General features: G+C 38.7%; 1 protein-coding gene across 4 annotated transcripts in view; it reads right to left on the bottom strand.

Moving 5' to 3' along the window:
• TLCD4 (TLC domain containing 4) overlaps positions 1–24,688 on the bottom strand; it is a 99,119-nt gene that overhangs the window by 69,806 nt on the left and 4,625 nt on the right. Inside the window, exon 2 of one of the 4 annotated variants that reach the window (XM_046645577.1) lies at positions 20,233–20,352. The exons of 2 other annotated variants lie outside the window; for them this stretch is intronic. The gene's annotated coding sequence lies outside the window, so the exon portion shown is untranslated. Of the gene's footprint in view, positions 1–8,811; positions 8,983–20,232; positions 20,353–24,688 lie in introns of those variants that run through there. One more of the 4 variants, XM_046645580.1, reaches the window with a different exon arrangement.

Here is a 24,688-nt window from a genome sequence, read left to right as displayed (position 1 = left end):
AATACCCATGAGTGCCATCAGTCCCCTGACCGACTTCTCCCCACCTAGCTTCACCCCAAGTTCCATACAACCATGCTAGATGGTCTTCATTTCCTAGCTGATATGCTTATACCAATGTTTCTGCATTTTCAGTTTTAGACATTATTTGTTGACTTCTTGTCATGGTATTTGAGGATTTAGCTCTTTTACACACACCACCACCACTACTTTGACCTCACCCTTCTTTCTAACACAGCCACATCACAAGTTTCATTCAAATCAACAATTAGGGTTTAGAGGGGCTGGCCCCATGGCCGAGTGGTTAAGTTTGCGCACTCCCCTATAGGCGGCCCAGAGTTTCGTTGGTTCGAATCCTGGGCACGGACATGGCACTGCTCGTCGGGCCATGCTGAGGCAGCGTCCCACAGGCCACAACTAGAAAGACCCACAACGAAGAATATACAACTATGTACTGGGGAGCTTTGGGGAGAAAAAGGAAACAAAAAATCTTTAAAAAAAAATAAAATAAAAAAATAATTAGGGTTTATATCATCCTGACAATGTAAATATAGTACATTGCGGAATCAAGTAAGGTGCCATGATAATGCTTTTCTAGAAAATCTCCTGTACTCCCTTGAGTTAATAATTGCCTTGCTTTTTCACCTTTTTAAAAATAGATCTAAGATGAATTTTATCCAAATGCTTCAACATATCTGTGAAATGCCCATCAATACTATCTTGCAATGCCCAAACACATGATTTTTAGTTTACTCTCTTATTTTGCTAAAGCACAGACTCTAATAGCTTACTCAGAGAGGGTGCATAGAAGGTAAACTTTTAGAGCGCTTGCATGTCTGAAAACGTCTTTGTTCTATTCTCATTCTTGATTGATAATTTGGATAAGTTGAAATCATTTTCCCTCAGCACTTTAAAAGGATTGTTCCACTGTCTTTTAGTTCCAGTGTTGCCACTGAAATGTCTAATGTCTTTCTAGTTCCCATTCCTCTGTAACTGACCTGTTTTTCTTTCTAGAATCTTCCCATTATCTCTAGTGATGATGAAAGTTCACAATGATGTACCTTCCAATGGATCTGTTTTCATTGATTCTGCTGGAAACTCAGCAGTTCTTTCAATGTTATCTGCAAATTTTTTCTTTTATTATTTCTTTGCTAATTTCCTCCCTCCCCTTTTCTCAGTCTCTCTTTATGAATTCTCGTAGTAGGATGTTGAAACTTCTATATTATTCTCTAGACATATTGTCCTTTTATCCTAAGGATCATCTCTTCATCTTTCTTTTCTATTGTCTGAGACAGAGGTTCTCAATTGAGTCTCCCCACCCCAGCCATTGGGCAATGTCTGGTGATATTTTTGGTTGTCACCACAGGGAAAGGGAGCATGCAACTGGTATCTAGTGAGTAAAGGCCAGAGATGCTGCTAACCATCTTACAATGCACAGGACAATCTCCCACCGAAAGAATTTCCAGCCCCAAGTGTCAATCGTGCCAAGACTGTGAAATCTTGGACCAGGAGAATTACTTAACTTTATCTTACAATCTCCACTGAAGTTTCTATTTCAAACATATTTTTCTTTCCCACTGTCTGACTATTTTGTTATAGGAATTCTCCATCAAAAAATAAACTCGTTTCTCTAGAGAAACTTCATACTTCATAGAGGGATCATGTTGGTGGTGGTAAGGTAGGGGTGGAACGAGTGAGCACAGGCTGGCTGTATGAGGTGGGGAAGGGACCCAGTGGTCTAGAGGTTTGTAACAAATTTAGGGCAATCTCCGTTCTTCAGGCTTATGCCTCACCCCTGCCTTCCATGGCTTCCTGCAACTGCAAGTGCAAAGTCTCCTCGAAGCATTTCCCTTACTCCCTCTTCCACTTTGCTAACTCAATTATCTCTACCCCATCCAACTTCTGGCTTTCAAAATTTATTGAAATCTCTCATCTGCTGTAGACTTTTCTCCTGTTTTCTTTTCCCTTGTGGCTTATATCTTGTAAACCCCTTTCTACGCTATTATTTTAGCGCAACTTTTCAAAGACTAAGTGACAAAAAACTTTTAAATAACAGAAAGGGATCCAGAACAGGGGAAGGGGAAGAACATGGATCTATTTTTTTTTAATTGCTAACTCATTTTTTAATTATGCCAAAATATTTTCATGAATTTTTTAAAATTTTACAAATTAGTTGAAATTGATGTTACCAATGACTAGTTTATATGTTTATAACTTTTAGATCAGTTTCTTGAATATCCTTCCAAATACTTTTCCATGCCTATTCTCTAGGATTTTTTGAACAACAAAAAGGATTAAAACAGTACATATTATTTTATAATTGCTCAGACTATTCTATGCAATGGATGTATCATAATGTATTTAACCAATCTCTTACTGATAGACATTTATGGACCTTACTGTTGGCCCAAATTTTCAGTTTTCCAGATAGAGCAAAGTAGTAATGTCTGGCTAGAAATTAACTTTAGTATTCAAAGCCAGTCCCAGATTTGATGGAGAAATACTGAAGGATTCCTGCTCAGGTCAAGAGGAGGACAAGTGGGATGCCTACTCTCCCACTGCTAATACAGTGGTGCTGGAAGTATCAGTCAAGGGAACTAGTGAGAGAGAGAAAGTAGAGATGGAACTATGGGAAAAAAAGATTATAAAGTTGTCATTATTTGTAGACTATAAGCTTATATAACTGGAAAACCCAAGAAAATCAATTGAAAAAATATATAAAAATAGAAAATTAAGTGTATATACATATGTGTGTGTACATATACACATATAAATATATGTATACATATTTATAGTATCTATAAAATATAATTTATATATATAAAAATATAATTTATATATTTTATAGATACTATATATACTATATAAAATATATAGTATATGTACAATATAGTATATAATATATACATATATCTATATGTATATACACACACATATTTGTACACACACACATAATGCCCCCTTACAAAATAAAGAAAAAATTCCACTAATTGCAGCAAAAATTTAAAAGTGTCTAGAAATAAATTTAACAAGGAATATACAAAACATATATGAGGAAAACTTTAAAACATTCCTACACGACTCAAAAGTAGACATGAACAAATGAAAAGACAGACCATGTTCCTAGATAGGAAAAGTCAACGTACGTCAATTCTCCCTAAATTTTAATTTTTAAATTTACTGCAATCTCAATGAAAATACCAAGAGGATATTTTCTGGAATAGGACAAGCTGATTCTAAAGTTCATATAGGAAAAAAAGAATAATCAGAAAAACTCTTTGATAAAGGAAGAATAGTTTTCTGTATATTAAAAAATACTACAGAATGTCAATAATGAAACTCTTTGGGATTTACAAAGGAATAGACTAATGGAATTGAATAGAAAGTCCAGAAATAGACCCAAATAAGTAGAGTCTCAAATCAGTGGGATAAGATGGACTTTTTAATAAGTGGATAACATCTGGAAAAAATAAAGTTCAATCTATATCTCATATTGTATATGAGGATAAATCCCCAATGGATCACATATTTAAATGAAAAATATGAACAGACAAATGTGCTACAAGAAAATATGGGTAAACTCTCTTCTTACGTTGGAATGGGAAGGCCTTTCTAACTATGACTCAAAATCTAGAAGCCATAAAATATTAATAAATCTAACTAATTAAAAATAAAAAAACTACTACAAGGCAAAAAATAACAATAACATAAGCAAAGTTGAAACACAAGTTACAAACTGGGAAAAAAACATATCTGGCATTCAAATCACAGGTAATGGGCTAAACTCCTTAATAAATAAGAAGCTTCTAGAAATCAAGAAGAAAAAGACCAGCCACTCAAGAGAAAAATAGAAGACATTAACAGACAAGTCACAGAAAAAGAAATATAAAAATGACCTTCACACATGATAAATGGCCCTCATTCATAAAAGATATGCAAATTAAAACTAACCAACCTCATCCCATAAACAGATTGCTATTCTACTTTCCCACTACTCTCTGACTTTGGAGCATTCACCTCTCACTACATTTCTTCATATTGGCTCTACCATCATCATTTTGAGAACGACTGGGAAATTTATGAAGCTATGTCTTTTTTTTCTTAATCTAGATCCCAAACACCTTGTTAACAAAGCAGATAGACCTTAACTGTACAACATTTAGAGTATCGTTGTTTATGAACATACTAAAATTCATGCTCACTGCTTTGAAACATGAAGAATCCATACATCAATATGATAAAAATCAGAACAAACATGTTCTCTATCATATTCCTATAAATAAGTGTTTTTTAAAAAATAAAGTTGAGGGGCCAGCCTGGTGGCATAGCAGTTAAGTGCGCACATTCCTCTTTGGCAGCCAGGGATTGGAGGTTTTGGATCCCGGGTGTGGACATGGCACCGCTTGTTGAGCCATGCTGTGGTAGGCATCCCACATATAAACTAGAGGAAGATGGGCATGGATGTTAGCTCAGGGCCAGTCTTCCTAAGCAAAAAGAAGGAGGATCGGCAGCAGATGTTAGCTCAGGGCTAATCTTCCTCAAAAGATAAATAAATAAATAAAGTTGATAGTTGAATTATTCATAAGTAGTTTTCATAGACCTTATAGCTAAATACAATTTTAGAATTTAGAAATATTCCTTAGTGTAAACGTCTCCTGCCCCACCCACATCCTTTGCCAAATATATTCAATTCCAAAAGGATCAAATTTTTGTAGTGATATAAATCAACTACTTCACTGGTCATATGTTCACATTTACTGGTCATATGAACAATCCTAAAAATAACTAAAAACAAAAAACAAGAGCAATTTTCATTGCAGTATTTTTTTTTAATATACAAACATATTATCTCCCTTATATGTCCCAATCAAACTGATCTTCTAATGTCATTACAACTATTGTTTATGCAATGGTATTACTATAATCAACCCATCCCCTACATTTAAATCATGTCTATCACTAACTGATGTTCCTGTTTTACAGACTCTATATGAGAAGCTGGAAGCATCAAGAATGACAGCTAAAATTATTATTGATATAGAAAATGTATATGCTGCAACAGAATCAAGAGCCCAGAAATAAACTCACACATCTGTGAACAGCTAATTTTTGACAAAAAAAGCCAAGAACGTATAATGGAGAAAGGAAAATCTCTTCAATAAATAGTGTTGGGAAAACTGGACAGCCACATGCAAAAAAATGAAAGTAGACCATTATCTTACACCATACACAAAATGAATTAAAGACCTGAAACCATAAGACTCCTAGAAGGAGCCTAGGCAGTATGCTCTTTGACATCAGCCTTAGCAGTATCTTTTTGAGATCATGCCTCTCCTGGTAAGGGAGAAAAAAAAGAAAAAAATAAACAAATGGGACTACATCGAACTAAAAAGCTTCTGCACAGCAAAGGAAACCACCAAAAAAATGAAAAGACAACCTAATAATTGGGAGACGATATTTGCAAATCACATATCTGATAAGGGGTTAATATCCAAAATATATAAAGACCTCATACAACTCAACCACTAAAAAACAAACAACCCAATTAAAAAATGGACAGAGAATCTGAACATTTTTCCAAAGAAGATATTTAGATGGCCAAAAGGAACATGAGAAGATGTTCAACATCACTAATTATTAGGGAAATGCAAATCAAACTTACAATGAGATATCACCTCCCACCCATCAGAATGGCTATTATTAAAAAGACAAGAAATAACGTGTTGGAGAAGATGTAGAGAAAAGAGAACCCTCGCACGCTGCTGGTGGGAGTGTAAACTGGTGCAGCCACTATGGAAAACAGTATGGAGATTCCTCAAAATATTAAGAATAGAACTACCATATGATCCAGCTATTCCACTGCTGGGTATTTATCCAAAGAACATGAAGACATTAATTCAAAAAGATATACAACATGGATGGATCTCTAGCGCTCTACGCTAAGCCAAATAAGGCAAATACCCTATGATTTCACTCACATGTGGAAGACAAAAAAACAACACCAAAGAGGCCAACCCTGTGGCATAGTGGTTGAGTTCAGCATGCTCTTCTTCAGGGCCCGGGTTTGAAGGTTCAGATCGCAGGCATACTGTACACCACTCATCAGTCACGCTGTGGTGTGACCCACATACAAAGTAGAGGAAGACTGGCACAGATGTTTGCTCAAGGCTAATCTTCCTCAAACAAAGAAAAAAAGAGGAAGATTGACAAAGGATGTTAGCTCAGAGCAAATCATCCTCAAGGAAAAAAAAATAAAAAACAAAAACAGAACCCAAGGGGAAGTGGGGAGGGGAGAGGGTTAAATGGGTGAAAGGGCACATTTCTACACTGACAGATGGCAACTAGACTTTGGGCGGTGAACACAATGTAGTTTACACATAAATCAAAGTATTATGATGTACACCTGAAATTTATGTAATGTTATAAACCAATGTTACTTCAATAAAAAATTACTTAAATTAAAAAGAGAGTGACAGTTAAAATTATTATTTATATGGAAAATGTATGTGCTGCATTCAGATCTCCCACTTAATCTTGAGGCCTGTGTTCTTTGCATTTTAGTAAAAACGAAACATTTTTGCCCTTGAGCAAGAAATAGTTTTGAAAAATTACCCATTGCTAGCTCTTTGCAAAATACTTTTATTATAGTTTGCAATATACTATGAAATTTTTTATTTTAAAAAGAAGAGAATCTAGTTCCAAGAAAAAAGAAATCATCTTGTGGGAATTTATTTTCCACAAGGAAAGGTAGGGTTCAGGTTACAGATTTTAAAATTCCCCATAGTAGAAAATACAAGGTAAAAAATAATTTTCAAAAGACTGTTACAATTATATGTCTTCAAACTTTGTCAAACATATTTTGTAATAAAACATGGAGTATCCCAAAATGCTAACCTAATGTTTAACAGCTAAAAAGTAGGGAGAAATGGATTGTAGGATAAGGAAAATTTTCACTATTAATACTGTTTATGCACAACATATTAGAAACTATAATATCAATAATGAAAAGATCTGGGGCCGGCTCCATGGCCGAGTGGTTAAGTTCGCACGCTCCACTGCGGCGGTCCAGGGTTCGGATCCTGGGCGCAGACATGACACCGCTTGTCAGGCCATGTTGAGGCGGCGTCCCACATCCCACAGCTAGAAGGACATGCAACTAAGATATACAACTGTGTACAGGGGAGCGGTTTGGGGAGATAAAGCGGAAAAAAAAAAAAAAAAAGATTGGCAACAGTTGTTAGCCCAGGTACCAATCCTTAAAAAAAACAAACAAAGGAAGATTGGCAACAGTTGTTAGCCCAGGTGCTAATCTTTAAAAAATAAATAAATAAATAATGAAAAGACCATCAGAACAAGGAAATTTAACTTAACCTATGATTTCTTCCTACAATCAAATATAAATGAAGCATTTCACAAAAATCATATATATACCAAATTAAAATGAAATGTCAGAATTTTTTTTAGCTTAGAAATTATTTGTTTTGATGTAGATATGAAATTCAGTTTTCCTCTGAACATTTATAGATAGAAGTTGAGGTCTTCAGACTTTGGTCTTTGGCCATAACCAGTTTGCAGATGCAATCTTATCTGCAATGGTTCTCCATCTCTCTGCATGGCTACATTATCCACCAACAACTGGGGGTCACCTTTGACTCCTTTCTTGCCCCCAGAAAAGCATTCAGTGTCTGCCTTAGAGGAATCGCCTCCAAATTAGTCTCCTTGGCTCCAGTCTTGTTCCTACACCTTCTAATTTATCTCCATTGCTATCATCAGTAAGAAAACAATAAATCTTTTCCGAATTTAGAAATAGATGAAATCATATATTCACCAACGTCCGGCTGAGTTCTGGACAAGTGCCTGACTATCAAAGGCCACCACCAATAGAAGAGGGAACATTATAACACATCAGAGTCCAAAGCACAATTGAGTCTCACGACTGTGTTGCGAGAGGTGGATCACTGAACACACCTGGATTTTAAACTGCTTGAAGACAAAGTTTCTGTCTTGTACACCTTTGCACCTTACACTGCACCCTGCAAGATGGGTGTTGTGTGTGGGTTCTCCCCACAACAATTTTCCCTACTTTCCTCAGCTTGTCAAGGAACTCATTTAGGAGTTCAAAGTTCTATGGCTAGTGGAGAGTCCTAACTGATAATCTACATTCTCGCGAGGAAAAGCACAAAAGAATGACGTGCTTCCCCTCATTTTTTGTCCTGAGCCATTACCTAAAGGTAATGAAAGAGACTCAAGTGATTTTAAAAAACTGCTTTGCCTTCTCTTTTAGAAAGGAACTGCCTTCTGGTTTGCACAGTAAGTCCTGTACCAGGTGACACTTTAAAAACTACCAGGACTTGGCTTGTTACACAGTTTTATCCACACAGTATTCTACTAGAAAGGGAAAGTGGCCTCCCTAAGGCATCAATGCAGAGGTGAAAGAAACTCATTTCAATTCACTTTTCTTAATCCAAATTATCAATTCTTTCAACAAAGAACGCTCATTCTAAGAACATCAAAGGAAACTTCAACAACTGTGTAAATTCTGATTGCTAGCTATACACAAAAATACTTGGAAAAGAAGTAAATATAATCAACAGCTAAGAATACCAACTGCCTAGATTCAACATTTGTTATATTGATTTGGAAGGGGGAGGGACAAACAAATAGAGCTAAAGTTCAAAACCACAGGTCCCCTGAATAACTTAGGGGTTTTTTATAGATCTGCCCTTCTTTGGTCTGTAATGACCATTATGACAATAAAAACTAAGCATTCTTTGAATTTGGAAATCAACATAAAAATACAAAGAGTTAACTCACTGACATCCCTGTTAGCACTTGATCATCCTGAACTGGGAATTTAGCCCTTGCACTGGTGCCCACAGAAAATCAGCTCGAAGAATTCCATTTTTTTCCCTCAACTTTACAGCAGATTAAGGGTTTCCTGAGAAGCTGAATGGTCTCCCATCAGCTCTATATTCTTCTCCCTCTTCCTCCCGACATGGGAATTGAATGAGCATCTTCTGTTACTTAAACTCCTTGGAGTTTCCCTGCTTGCCTAAAGTTCTTCCAAACAAATATAGCACCACCCCTGAAATAAGTCCTGGGAAAAACATTCTTCAACTTGAGCCACCTACTTCACTCTCATTTCTTAATCAGCTCTGGCATTCTCCTAGTCGTTGACCTTGTCATCTCCAAGTTGTGATGATTCCTTGCACCTCATAACATGTGGGCTTTTTTGCTTTAATTCTGAGCTCTACGTTTTGCAATTAACCTTTTGCTCAGTTCACATCTACCCACTCAGGTAATGGCCTCATCCCATTTGTGCAAGATCTCAGCTTTGGCTTAACTCTGTCCTCCCTGTTCCCTCAATCCAATGAACTGTATCTGACATCAACTCCACTTACACAACAGCTGTCTAAAATTCTCTTTCTTGAGCTTCAGATCTACATTCCCAACATCCTACTATATGTTGCCAGATTCTCTAAATGCAATAAAATAGAAGTCGTTATCCCCGTCCTCCCATACTCTTCTTCCTCACTTTTCTCAATTTATGGAGTCATCATGCCTCTAATCACCCAACCCAGAAACCTCAGTTTTCCCAGACTCCTTTCTCTTGCTTAGCCCTCTGTGTCCACATAGATACCATTCTGTCAATTCTACTCCCTAAAGATCTTTCATATATTTACCTCCTCTACCCTTCCTCTTTCACTCACTGAGTTTAGGCCCGTATGCCTTCTTTAACCTCTGATGTCTCTCTGGCATATTCCCTCTTCGAGCCTTTATACACAATGTGCCAGCATAATAATTTCCTTCCCATCTTCTCCCAGTGCTTAGTACCCCATGTGTCACACACAACAGACCCTCAATAAATAGTCATTAATGAAGGGCCGGCCCCATGGCCGAGTGGTTAAGTTCATGCACTCTGCTTCGTGAGCCCAGGGTTTCGCGGATTCAGATCCTGGGCACAGACCTAGCACAGCTAATCAAGCCATGCTGAGGCAGCGTCCCACATAGCAGAGCCAGAAGGGCCTACAACTAGAATATACAACTATGTATTAGGGGTCTTTGGGGAGAAGAAGAAAAAAAAGAGAGAACATTTGCAAGAGATGTTAGCTCAGGTGCCAATCTTAAAAATATATATATTTATTAATTACAGAAGAGACTTCAAATCCTTGTGATCTCACATCTTCCCTTTCCTTGTCATTCATACATTGCCTCTCTCTCTCTCTCCAACCTCATGCTTCTTCAGGATTCTTCTAACTTGCTGTTGATTATCTTCTTATCCTTTCACCTCCAGTCAAAGCTTTCTATTACTCTTTATTGCCAGTTAAATAAATGCAGAGCCTTAAAGTCCTCCATTCTCACTCAGACCTACCTTTCCAGTCTTATGGTTCATACTCGCCCTCTCACATTCTTTATTCAGTCTAGCCAAATCCAACCACGAGTCATTCCCCACAAAAAAATGCTGTGCATTTTCTTGCCTCCTTGCCTTTGCTCATGCTGCTTCCAAAACAGAGAATCTCTTCTCTGCACATCTTTCCCTATCAAAACCTTCCTAGTTTTAAGGCCCAGATCAAATGCCACTTTCTTCATAAAACTTACAGATTCCTCCAGACAGAATTCCTCTCTTCCTCTTATCTCCTTCTTCGAAACTTAGTTTATAACTTGCTTCGTACAAGTATTTCGTTTCTCCTACTAAAAAAGCAGTATCATAGAGTTGTTCAAAGCAGTGTTTTTCAGACCATCTGCCACAGAATAACCAGAATCTTGTGAAAAACAAAACAAAAACAAAAACCCTACTGAATCAGTCTCTGGAGGTAGAACTAAGAACTCAACTGTTTAAGAGCAAGCTCCCCAGTAAAGCGCACAGTGAAGTCACAGACCGGCGAGTTGCAGAAATGGACCTTGAAGTCAGTCAGACTGGGAGTTGCATTCCAGTGATATCTCTGTTAAAGATATCTTCAGAAAAAGCTAAAATCATGACTCTGATACAAATAGAAAAGAAAAAAAATTTAAAGATTTTATTTAACTCCTTCAATGAGGGAACCAGAATTTTTCAGAATCTGAAAAAGACCTCTATACAGAGTTGTAAAATGGCTCAAAGATGATAACAGGCTACAGTTAGGTAATCCAGAAAGATGGCACTAGCTCAAAGATAATAAAGGCATGAGTCAGATGACTTGGAAGGTGTGCTATAGGCCATGCAGTTTTCTACTGAAACATGAAATTTATTTCTACACCTCTTACTAGCTGTGTGCCTTTGAGTATGTTGCTTAACTTCTCTGAGCCTCAGTTACTTTATCTGTAAAATGGTGATAAAATTTCCTAGTTTTAAAAAGTTTTAATGGGGATAGTAGATAGTACTTACCCAATAGAGCTATTGTGGGAATTAAATGAGTTGAGTGCCGAGTATTGAGCCCATGATACTTGACAAACATTACACAGTAGTAACAGTACTAATGGTAGTATTACTACCAACCATAAGTTCCTTGAGACTCATTCTTGTTTACTAATGAATATATTCATTCAATCGATCAACCAATATGTGTAAAATACTGTTTTTGCTGGGTTTGGGTGGATAATAAAATAGTTCCTGTCCTCAAAGAGTCCAGACTAGCAGAGGATATGAGAACTTAAGCAAATAATTACATGAGATATAATAAGTGAAAGCAGAGGTATGTGAGCACCATTGGCAAAATGGCTAACCATGGGCAGAATGTACAGAATGCTTACAGAAAAGCACCATAAAGGTGAATTTGAGCTGAATCTTGAAAGGTGAGCAAGAAATCAGTAATGAAGCACAGTGTGCTAACAATTATTGTGCCAGATCATTACGTATGTTAATTTTAATTTGCACAAGAGCCTTATAATAATAGCCACTCTGAGTACTCACTATGTATCAAGCACTGTTTTAGATAACCATCATTATCCTATGTTATGAAGAAAAAATTCCTGAGGCTTAGAGAAATCAAGCAACTTTCTCAAGACGATATAGCCAGTGAGTGGCAAAGCCACAATTCATCCCAGATAACCTCTTTCCAAAGTGTAGGAAATATCATCTCAAATTACTAATAAGAGAATCAAAATCCAGAGAGATTGTTAGAAATCGGGTCCCTGGTTTTGAAGCCCAGGCAGATGCAGATGATCATGTCAGAAAGAAGGAGAGCACGCAAACCCCTGGAAGCATGAAGGAGTTTGGCACATCCCCAGGAATCAGCAATGTTTGGAACTCAATATGCATTTACAGAAACAGCAATGGGAGATGAGACCACTAAAGTAGGCAGAGATTGTGAAAAATAAATCATGCTGCACTAAATATTGCAGATTCTGCTCAGGAGGAGATGAGAAAATAATGAAGGATTTTAAGCAAGGGAATGAAGAGATGAAAGGTTTCAAAATTGGAGGCAGGGCAACCAGTTATGAGGCAGCAAAGGCTAGTATTATTGAGATCAAGAGTTTTGAAGTCAGACAACTTGCCACTTATCATGACCTAAGGAAAGAGAACCTCTCTGAGCCAGAGTCTCCTCATCTGTAAAACAAATATAATAATAGGGTCATTATGAGGCTAAATGAAAGAACATAGGTAAGCACCTGCTACTCTACTTCAGATCTAATAGGCATTCCATAAATGATGGCGGTAGTATTAACAGTTGTTTATTGCTATTTTTGTTATGATACAAACACACTGAGACCTAGTTTAGGTCTTTTTGAAGGAAGAACATGTTAGTTAATACCCTTACTGATGCTCTTTTACCTAGGTCATTTAGAAATAAAACCAATACTGCTTGATTTGTTCAGACTTGGTAGATTGATCTGTATCAAAACAGCAAAGTCCCAGGAGCACAAAGAGAACCAGATTTCAGGAATGGCATGAGGTTAAGGGTTCAGTTTATCAAACATTTCTGTGTCTCTACTCTGTATCTAACACCGTATTAAGTGGTACATGTATAAAAGTAGATAAGACACAACCTCCTTTCACAAGGGGTCAAGAGTCTACAATATAGTTCTTTCAGTTGATTTCCTTTATTCTAGATGCCTGGCCTCCTCTCTTACTTACAACCTCACACTCACCTCTTGGGTCTGATATTTATATTACTCTTGCGGACGTGATCTTGGATTCCCTACTTCATTACCTACCCCTCCTTTGGACTACCTCCTTTCCTGGCTACTCCAGCTGAATGAGTCAGATCAAAGCCTATCCTCAGTACCCTACCCTGGTTCCCAGGCATCTTGCTACTATATTGAAGTTAAACCAATTCTCTCAAAAGCTGGTACTAGAATTCTTTCCGGAGGAAAACACCTTGATAAGTCATTATGCGTAGCAAGAGACAGGATAATAAAAAAGAGACTGTTCTACATTAGAAATTCCCTTAGGGGTAGGGAAGGAGTTGGGGAGAAAAGAAAAGCAAGAGAAAGATAGAAAAGAGACAGAAGGCAGAACAACTTCATAGGATACCTAAAATACTTTTTTAAATGTAAAATACTCTAAGTTATTTGCATTTCTTCAACTCCCTTCATGTCTTCCAAATCTTCAGTAACCCTTCCACTGCCCCTAAATGCTCTCCACACACACACACACGAACACATAGTGTTAGTGAGAGTGGTGGTAGAGTAAGTGAAGAAATCATGGGGTCAAGTGCCACTGCTAGATCAAAAAGGAGCCCAATGGAGATATCACACCCAGAACGATGAGACAGTCCATAAGCTGCACCCATCAGTAGGAGTAAGGCCAGAGGTAATACAAAAATCATAGATGTCTGGAAAATTGGCAGAACACTTTGGGAAGTGCTGTACTTTATTTAAAAGTTGTGTAACAGGGAGTTAAATCAATATTACCTCGCTAAAAAAACAAACAAAACATTATCTCAATTGATATCTGGGTCATGATTTCTTCTGAGTCATTGATGATTTAGCACAAACTCCATAGGTCTACCTTTCCAGTATTCCTACTGTCTTCCCCAAAGCTGGCCACCATTGTCTTACCCAGGGTACTACAAGAGTCTCCCTGGGATCAGCAAACATTTTCTAAAAGGGCCAGATTGTAAATATTTCAGGCTTCATGGGCCAAATGATCAGTTACTCAACTCTGTACTTAGGGCCTGGAAGCAGCTATAGACAGTATATAAATGAATGGGCATGGTTGTGTTCCAATAAAACTTTATTTGCAAAATCAAGTGGTAGGCTTTCTGTCCTGCTCCTTCTATTCTCCACATTATAATCAGGATACTCTTTCTAAATGTACTTCTGCTGTACCTCTGCTTAACCACTTGAATGGCTTCCCAATGCCTTTGGATAAAGTCCGAATTCTTTAACAGAGTGAACAGATTTCATCCCATTAGCCTCCTCTCTAGCCATTTCTGGCTTCCAACTCAATTCTTCCATACTATTCCCCAAATTCCTAGTTCCCTCTTCTTTCCATGCCTTTGCATACGCTGTTCTTTTGGCTTGGAATATCCCCCTCCCCATTCTCCCCCCACACACACACACTCACCACCATCTCTCCCCTCACCCCCCAGCTTAGTTGATGCCTACTCATCTATATTTCGAGTTTCACATTAATGTAACTTCCTCCAGGAAGCTTTCCCTGATCCCTAAATTTTCACAAAGTATTGAGATTGCTGGCTTAATTGACTCTCTTATTTGTCTGAAGCTCTGTGAGGACAGGAAATTGGTCTGTAAGTAATCCATTGTATTCTAAGGTACTCAATAAATAATTGGTGAATATGAGGAAGGAAAAGACAAGAACCAACCTAAAAATGGTGGGGGCCCTCAAAAGCTGATTGGTGGAGAATAAGCTGAGATTTGTTTGAACTGTTCCCTCTAATCCAAAATCTGCTCCAAGAGCATTTCTGCTTTGCTGCTGTAGCTTGCAGAGAGTTTAGGAAACATATATCTTCTAGACTTTCTGATGCAGGAACCAAGTCCTGGATGGTTTCCCTTCTGCCTAGATTTCCAAACAATCTGTTCACCCTCTCTCTAGTTCCTGATCTCTCACCACATCTCCCGTTACAGTCTTGTATACAGTGTACTTTACATTTGGTAATTCTCCTCCTAAGGTGATCGTGGCTTGCCTTTCTGACCAATATTCACATTTCATATATCATGTAGTGGGCATATTCTATATGCCAGGCTTACAGGATTTATTCTATAAGCCCGGCCTATAGGACTCAATCATTTGGTCCTCATTCAAGCCTCAAAATAACATTATGAGACATTTCCTTTTATTATTTCCACTTTACAGCTGACAAAATTAAGACCTAAGGAAGTTAAATAATTTATCAAAGAAACAGAACAAATTGTAGAGCTGAGACGTGAGGAAAGAAAGCCTGACTCCAGGGCTTACGTTTCTAACCTCATACTACTTCACAGTTTCTCGAGGACCATGTCTGTTTTGTCCCTCACTGAATGCTGTTCCTGTACAACCCCAGAAGTCGCCTGCAGTACTTCTGCAAGTTTCATCCCGAATCTCACGGATAGTATGAGAGGGAAGTAGAAAGCATAAAGAATTCCTCAGCCCTCATAGGAGGATGTGAAAAGTATGGGTGAGGTTGAATGATTCAGACGTTAATCATCCAGATAGGAGACCATAACTAAGGATATCTTAGCTACTTATTGCTGCGTAAGGAAATATCTCAAAACTACATGCTTAACAATCATTTATGAACTAACAATTCTGTGGCTCAGAAGTTTGGTCTGGGAAGTTCTTCTACTGGTTTTGCCTGGGCTCACTCATGTGGTGACAGTCGGCTGTGGCAGCCTGGCAGGGGCTTGATGGTCCAAGATGGTTTCTCTGGCAGTCAAGGTAAGCTTCACGGCATGGGCAAGTGACTTGTGCTTGGTTTATTGTTCTACTATTGCTGTCTCAAAATTCTTAATAATTATGGAACAAGGGGCCCTACTGGGCCTTGGAAATTATGTTGCCAGTTATGCTGGCAGCTGGTGCTAGATGTCAGCTAGACATCTTTCTCCACCTACCCACTCATCCTCAAAGAGGCTAGCTCAGGTTTCCTCACATGATGACAAGCTTTCCAAGAGAGTGAAGGCAAAGCCCACAGGGCTAAAGTTCATAATTACCACATCATCACTTCTGCTGCATTTTATTGATCACAGCAAGTCAGAAGGCAAGCCCAGATACAAGGAGGTGGCCATCTAGAGTCCACTCCTTGATGAGAAGAACAGAAAAGTCACAATGCAAAGCAGCATTTAAAGAGGGAGGGGTTGAGTTTGTGACCACTTGTTGCAATCTGTTACAGAGAAGGTACATGTTTAAGGAGAAATGAAATAATTTCAGTCTTGGACATGTTTTAATTAAGGTTTCTTCTGAGGTAAACCCATGCAAAGGAATCCAGTATAGGTATACCTATATTTGGATAATATAGGTCTAAAACATAAAAGAGTTGGTTCTTTCCAAATGCTTCCCCTAAAGTTCACCCATAGAATGAACATGGTCAGCCTTACAAGTTGAGCAAAGGTGAAATTTTTACCAAACATTTGCAATGGCACTACAAGCATCACCAGTTTCCCAGCCCGCAAGGCTTCAGTGCCAATTGCCTGACTTCCTAGGTAATGGTATATGTTTCAAGATCTTGTTAGAAGTGCCCCATTCCCAGGTATCAGTTTTTTCACTAGTTGGAGTAAACACTAAATTGCTATAATAAAGAGATCCCAGAAATCAGTGACATGAAGAAAATGGAAGTTTCTTTCCCTCTCACATAACGATTGGGATTAGACTGAGGGGACACTCAGTTCTATGAGGTCATTCAGGACCCAGACTCCTCCTGTCTTGTTGTTCCACACTCTCCTAGGATGTCTTCCTCATCTTAATAGTTGCAGCTGGTCATAGACATGTCCATAAAGAAGACAGAAAGCAGTCCAAGGCAAGCCATCTTCTTTTAAAAGGGTAAGGCAAAAGTTGTATTCATCACTTCTGCTTATATTCCATTGGCAAGAACTTACCCACATATCATACCTGGCTGCAAAAAAGGATAAGAAATGTAGTTTCCAGCGGAGTGAATGTAGGACCAGAAAGAATAGAATGGATTTTATGGTGACAAACATTAGTCTGCCATGAAAAGTAAAAAAGAAAAGGAAGCCAGGGTTAAGAACCCTTAGAAATACAAAGACCAAAAGGGGATAAATAAGGATTTTGTTTCTTAGAGAGAAAGAGAATGACAGCCTGAAAAAAAAAAAAAAAGCAAAATCTAGCTGATGGGTACCCAAGTTTCCATTTTATTATTTCCAGTACTTTCCTGAATATATTTTATAAATAAAAGTGTTTTTTTAAAAAACTTTAAGGGAATTAGATAGAGAAAGAAAGACCCAAGAAGAATATCAAGACAGAACAATAGTGACATGAGGAGAATCAGAAGAAAATGGAGCAATGAAAATCAATGAGAGAAAAAAATTTTAATTGCCTGAGAGAAGATAAGAAAGATCAGAAAAAGAAATTCTCCTTGGCCTGGAAAATCTAGAAGTTACTGTTAAATAGTTATGGCAGAAGCTAGATTTCAGTGAATTAAAAAGTGGAAATGAACAAAGAAAAATGAGACAGCAAGCATGGACTAGTCTTTTTTAAGAACACTGACTTTTTAAGAAAGAAGAGATAAGATTGTAACTAGTTACGACTAGTTCCACTTGCATGCGGACTGAGAACCAGCACCCAAGGGCTGAGTTGGGCTATTGGGTCCTAGAATGTAGGGTGGTTCACAGTTCTCGCTGCGCAGCATGAGTATAATGTGCGTCTTGACTAGCTAGAAGAAGAGAGAACTCTGCATCTTAGGCTGGGAAAGTTTTCCCAAAGTTCAGAACTACGCTTGGATGTGGTGGTTGAATCCTATAGTAACAGGGTCCTGGGGCCTCCAGAGACATTGTCTCCATTCCCACTCCCACAGTCAGTACCTGCCACTTCTGCCTGAGATAGATAGCTTGTTCCCTGGAGTGTCAGGGGACCCAAGCTGGGTGTGAAAATGAAGAAGCACCCAAAGCACCTCAGTCACAGCTGGAATTTGGGCCAACCCTCCCCCTTTAGAATATCAACTGTGGGGGGGGGGCAATAAATCAATAAATCTGGATGAAGAAGAGGGATGCGAATCAGCAATAGTAAAACATAAAGTTTAGGCACTTTTGTTTGCCAGACTAAACTGGAAATATGACCCCCTTCCATCCCAACCCCCCCAAAAGAAGAATCAATACAGAATCAACAAATTCTAATTAATTAAGGTTCGTGCTGTTTCTTCAAAGTGGCAGAGAAAGCAGCAATCTCCTTTAAGAAAAGAAATGATTTTACAGAGAAAGAATTAGACTGTGCTGTCTCTGAGGAAAACGAACACTTCTTATTGCAGTGTGTGCTTATGTTCTAGGTGACATAGGGATCATTTGGTAGGAAGACAGACTAACAGGAGATTTGCCTTCAACCTTACTCATGAGACTTGAGCCCATTACCCTCCGGAGCCCCAAAGGACTGAGTCCAAAAAAAATGAAAAAGAAAATTCTCATTTAGATGAAGTCTGAGGCACTGTGATCAAGGAAAACAAAAAAATAATGAAAGGATGAAAAACCTCCTTTGGTGGGAAGTGGTTAATATATCTGAAGGATGAGACAAGGCCACCAGGCTGTGAAGTTTGGAAGAAAAAAATACAAGAGGATGGGGAGGAGGCATCAGAAGAATGAAGAGGAAGTTCTCCTTATGAGGCCTAAATCTGAAAGGTCCCTCTCTTGGATGGTTTTTCAGGCCCCTTCAGAAAGGTTATTGGAGAGCCATACAGTGGTGGCTGACAGGGAGGGTTGGCTGAGATAGGGTAAACCTCACATGCCTCGCTTATTTGCAAGCTTTATCAGAGAAAAGATCTATTTGTAGGAGCAAGTTGGGTCAGCACTAATGTAACCAAGCTCTCAGACACTCAGATGAGCTTTAGGTCAGTATATTACAGAGGTATCCAGCATGCATAGGACAGTGTCAGTCTAGGGCAAGGCCTGTGTCAGTCGATACCTGACTTCTGTAGTGTTGGAAGGGCCATGCTTCTTCCACATGCTTGGGGTCCACCAAGAACATGCTGCCTGGCTACATGTTCAGGAGGACCACCTCTTGACATCTAAAATAAAACTTTGCTCTGTGCTCACCAGAAGGCTTCGGTTTCATGAAATAGCCCTATTGCATTAAAATAGACTGGGAGTGGAAAAACACTCTGGCAAAGGGATAAAAGGTGTGGTTAAAGACTGGAGTGCCATTTTAATGTGGTTGGGCTGTGCTGGCTTGTAGTTTAAAGGAGTTACACTGAGCCAGGCTGATGGAAGGAGGGTTTTATTGATTTTGCTTTTATTTTTTAATGGGAGAGAGTTGAGCTTTATCTAGGCTAAGGGTAAAGACACAATGAGAGTCAGTGGTTAAAGACTCAGGAAAGAGAGGGCATAATTGATGGAGGAAACCGACCATAAGAGGTTTGGTTTAGTTTACAGCCTCTTGTCAGAAAGGGAAATTTAGAGATTCTTTTAAATTTCTAAATTAAGACACACTTATTCCACAGTTCCCTAGGTAAATATTAAGTAAGTATTACAAAATGTTAAGACTTTCTCAGAGTAATTTAAATTACCTTTCAACTCACTCCAAAAACAAATATAACGAACAAAGATTCCACTGGAGTATTGGTGTGGAGAAGGGAATCTTAAGTTTGGAAAAAGGCGTAAGTCATCTGAGATTCCTATCAAAAATGTTTATCAGTAGCAGCTGGCCCAGTGGCATAGTAGCTAGGTTTGTGCACTCTGCTTCAGCAGCCCAGGGTTCACAGGTTCAGATCCCAAGCACAGACCTAGCACGCTCATCAGGCCATGCTGTGGCAGCATCCCACAAAATCAAGGATGATTGGCACAGATGTTAGCTCAGTGACAATCTTCCTCAAGCAAAAAGAGGAAGACTGGCAACAGATGTTAGTTCAGGGCCAATCTTCCTCAAAAAAAAAAAAGTTTATCGGTAAATTAATAAGCCTGTTTGAGAAGGGATTCACAATGAATAGGGCACCCAATGTTGATGAAAGATGAACAGGATGTTAAATAAGTCATGGAGATGCTGAGAAGAAACCAAGTTAAAAGGCACAGCAAGAGCTATCCACTGTTGTAAAGTGTATTCATATTTTACACAAAATTTCCAAGAGAAAATAACACTAATCTTTAAGTAGCACATCTGTAAATTTCATTTTTCTTATCCCCTTCTTCTTAATGTAACATGTTTTCTGCATTAAGTACCTGTGCTGTGTAACATCACTAGCTTCCTGAAGCCATTAGATGGCCTTAGTACATCCACAGGAAGTCACATCAAAGCACCAGCAGCGTTGAGTTAGCATGGTAAAGCTTCAATTTCCTCACCTACAAAATGGGGATAATAGTGGTAAAGTTCATAAGAAGATTGAAAGAGGTCATTGAGAAAGTACATAAATGCTTGCTACCTGGTAGACTGCATGTCGTATTATGTATATGAATTTCACAGGAGGTTTGCCGTGTTTTTTCTTCATATAAAGTCAAGGAATAAGGTATAGTCAGATAAGAGCAAAGACACAATTTGTGTGTTTCTATCAAGGACAAAAGCTGTAGGGCCAGCCCTGGTGGTCTAGTGGTTAATTTCAGCACGGTCCGTTTTGGCAGCCCAAACCTATGCCACTTGTCTCTCATGACCATGCTGTGGTGGCAGCCTACATACAAAAACAGGAAGATTGGCAGTGGATGTTAGCTCAGGGTGACTCTTCCTCAGCAAAAAAATAAATATATAAATAAAAAGCTCTATTGCAGCAGACAAGAATTTGAGAAAGATATAAAAAAAAAAGGGCAGATGTACAATAAAGAAGAAGAGACAGTTGATGGATGTGCTAGGCAGAGGCTCTGGGGGGAGGGAGGGTTGGGACAAGGAGAAAATTAATTCAACAGATTTCAAAGACAAGCAGTGTTTAGAGCAGAAATAGAATTGTTTCTTTATAGATCTAAAACTAAAAATATGGTAACTTTGAATATTAAAGGAGCTAATATTGTGATGTTCAGTAATAAATAGTATATTGTAGTATGATACTTATCATGATAGTCTGGGAATATATTTTTAAATAAGATTTTAATGTCCTGTTAAATTTGGAACTGATAAGACATTTTGGGTGTATAAGGCTAGGGATAGGGATTTATAAACATATCTAGAAGGATGTGTCTGAGATAAACGGACATAAAGTGAGAGAATAAAATTAGCATGTCTAGTAATTTCACTGTAAATTCATCTTAAACAAGGCTTGAATCAAGACTGAGATATACATATATATGTATATGGAGAGAGACACACACACCTATGTCTGTGTATCTATCTATCTAATCTGGTATCCTTTTTTGAATGCACTTGGAGAAAAAGCTAGAAAATGGAAGAGAAATTCATGACTGGCATGTGAAAAAGCCATTTTCAAAATTCTTTTCTTCCTATTTAGTTCTAACTTTATAAATGAAAAGTCAGGCATAGTAAATAATATTATATTTCTACCTTGCTTTCTTTAATATATAGCAGAGTAGCTAGTATAAATATACAACTAATACTTTTAATGATACTGTAGAAGGTAAGAGTGTGAGCTTTTTTTGAATCCTGACTACCAATTCCTGGCTTTGTGACCCAGGGCAAATGATGTGATCTCTCTGTACCTTAATGTCGCCATTTGTAAAATAGGGATCATTATAATGCCTACCTCACAGGGTTGTTGTGAGAATGAGTTAATTCATGTTCTGAGCGCCTGGTATATAGTAAGCACACAGTAAATGCCACTTAAGTATAAAATATTTGCCTTAGCCTTTGAGGGTTAGCATTCAAGGAGTCCTAGGAAGTAGCTTCATCCAGGAAAAGGCTATGACAAAGCATATATTAGTATATTTCAAAAAGAAAAACAATTCTTGGCTACAACTAAGATTATCTGGGTAGTTCCAGGACAATTTCTGTCACCCATCCTACCCAATCTTCCAGAAGATCTTTGATGGTAAAGCACACAACCATGAGCGCTGTGGGCCACGGTTCTGTTTCTGGCTCAGACTAAGAACTCCCTCCCAGCTTCATCTTACCTTGTCACGGGCAAACATATTGCTGACCAAAGTGGTCTCCCTGGCCCTTCAGGGAGGAAAGCTTCAGGCTTCTTTATCCATTCTCTACTACCCTCATTAGGATTGAAGATTGTTGAACTCTGGTGGGAAGGGGCCTAGCTGCCCAGATCCCTAGCAGCCCATGCTCTGAGGCAGCCCATGAAAGCGTGGGTTGGGTGGCTTTTCTCTAGGAGGCCCTGTTAAGAGGTGTGCAGTTCACATAGTCAGGCTCATTGTGAAGTCACTCCTTGAGTGTGAACTGGGTCTGTCTTCACACCACACCCCCAGTGCCTAGCCTAGTGTGCAGCACATAATAGGTATTAGTAGAACTGAACTGAAATGTGTTGTGAGCTTGCACTCATCCTTATTTACTTCAATCCCCAGAAGCCTCTCACGTCAGCCATTATTATCCTGATTCTTTTCACCATAGTCAATCGAAAATCCTCCAATCTGACCCAACTCCCATTCCTCACCGTCCTTCAAACCTTTTCACAGCACCCTTTGGACCTCCTGATCTGTAACCTACAAACTTCCCTCCTATCTTCAACTTCTTTTGTAATGTCTTCTCTACGTCCTCACATAAGCTGAAGCCTTGCTCTCCCATACTTCCTCAATATATCTTTCAAACGCAGGCCATTCATTTCTCACACCCCCATAGAAGGTGGGGAATGCATCCCTCTTGATCTCTATCACTGCTTCCAAACCATTCCTCCTTCTTTCAAAAACTCCAGCTCCTTTGAAATTCTTGTCATGCAGTTGTACCATCCTGTATCAGTGTCCCCACCAGGAAATAAATGCCACATGCTATATAGTATGATATATTTGAGAGATATATATATCAAATTTGGTTAATTTGTAGATGATTTAATAAAGGGACTATTTACAAAGGCATAAATGAGGTAAGGAAGGTACAAGGGATAGTGTAGTAACCCAGGGCTAGTAACAGTAGAATTGTTACCACCCCTAGGCCTGAAGAAACAAGAAAGGGAGCTCTGGGACCTAGATGGAGAGATACACATAGAGAAGGCCATGTTGAAGAGCAGAGATCTTCAGTTCAGGGACCCAGCCTCCCTCCATCAGATCTGATGAGGATCCCCATTGGCCAAACCCAACTAGAACCAGAGAGCAAGGAAACCTGTTGGTTTAATCCATAGGTTTCAGCTCCCATGGCACTGGGTGGAATGTAGAAGTGTAGATCTCAAGGGACAAATGGAAGATATCTAGCTTATACCCAATGCTCTTTTTCGATTCCTGTCATCTTCTGACCTCTTACTCCTTGAAGACTTGAGCTCCTAGCTCAATATCTTCCTCTCTACACCTTAGTGACTTCAGCATCCATGTAGGTGACCCTCTGTAATCTTTTTCATCCATTCCTATAGTCACACACTAAATACTACCAACAGTAATAACACGATGTTGACTTCAAGCATCCCACTATCTGACCACCACCTCTTATCTCTATTGCTCACTGACTCTAATTATTTCATTGCAATTTTCCAACCTTCTTTAGGCTTCCAATCCACTGACCTTACACTCTGCCACTATTCATCCACTGTCCCACCTCCACTCTCCTGTCTTCACTTTACACTATGTCCAGAGGAAATTTCATGGACTTAACTCCCTTGAAAAGAATGTTGTCTCTACAATTTATTCACCTGTCAAAAGTCTAACTCTAGTTAAAGCCAGCTATCTGTCTTTTCCAGTGGGGAAAAAAGACATAATTGTGTGGACTGGTTTCTCTCTACATTTGCTATCACAAGTTTCAAATGGGCATTCCGATCTGCCCAGAATTCCTACACTGATCCTGGTTAGTATGCCAATTACTCTTCAAGAGGATTATTTCATACCTTCTTTCTCCTTGAGCCTTTCGTACTCTGCAATCTCAGTATCCACACCCTGATCCGTTCACCACCAATTCTACAAACCTCCCAGTATCTGCATCCATATCCCTGCCCTCCATCCTGTTACTGGAGGATAAGGGTCCCTCCTCCTATCAGAGCCCAACCCCTCCAAGTGTGCTCTAAAATTCCAACCTTTTTCATTGTTTGAAGAAATGTGTTCCGGTTCTCCTTCCCTTTCTCTCCTCCATCAATTTTCCTCTACTGGCTCATTTTTAACATCAAATGAATATGTCAAGTAATTCCCATCTTAAAAAATGTCTCCTCGATTCCAAATTCTCCTCCTTTTCTCATCTGATTTATCCATTCCCCTTCAAAGAAAAACTCGATTGTCTACAGAGATTGCTTTTCTTCATCTCCCATTATTTCATTCTGCCTTCCATAACCACCATTCCACGGAAATGTTACTCTTGTTTAGATCCCCAGTGACTAACTGGTTCCCAAGTCACCTGATCCCACCTATCAGCAGCATGTGACATAGCTGATTACACTCCCATTCTCAAATCATTTTCCTTTCTCGGTTTTTGTGGACATTCTTTCCTGAGTTTAAATTTAAAATAATTTAAACGAAATAAAATTAAAATTCAGTTTCTCAATCACAGTAGCCACATTTCAAGTGCTCAACAGGCATATGTGGATGGTGGACAACACGAACATAAAACAATTCCATCCTTGCAGGAAGTTCTATTGGACAGGACTGAACTAAACTG

Source organism: Equus quagga, chromosome 18, assembly GCF_021613505.1.
Source record: "Equus quagga isolate Etosha38 chromosome 18, UCLA_HA_Equagga_1.0, whole genome shotgun sequence".
Lineage (NCBI taxonomy): Eukaryota > Metazoa > Chordata > Mammalia > Perissodactyla > Equidae > Equus > Equus quagga.
Note: the sequence above shows the minus strand (reverse complement) of the source record. Positions and strands in the feature narration are given on the sequence as shown.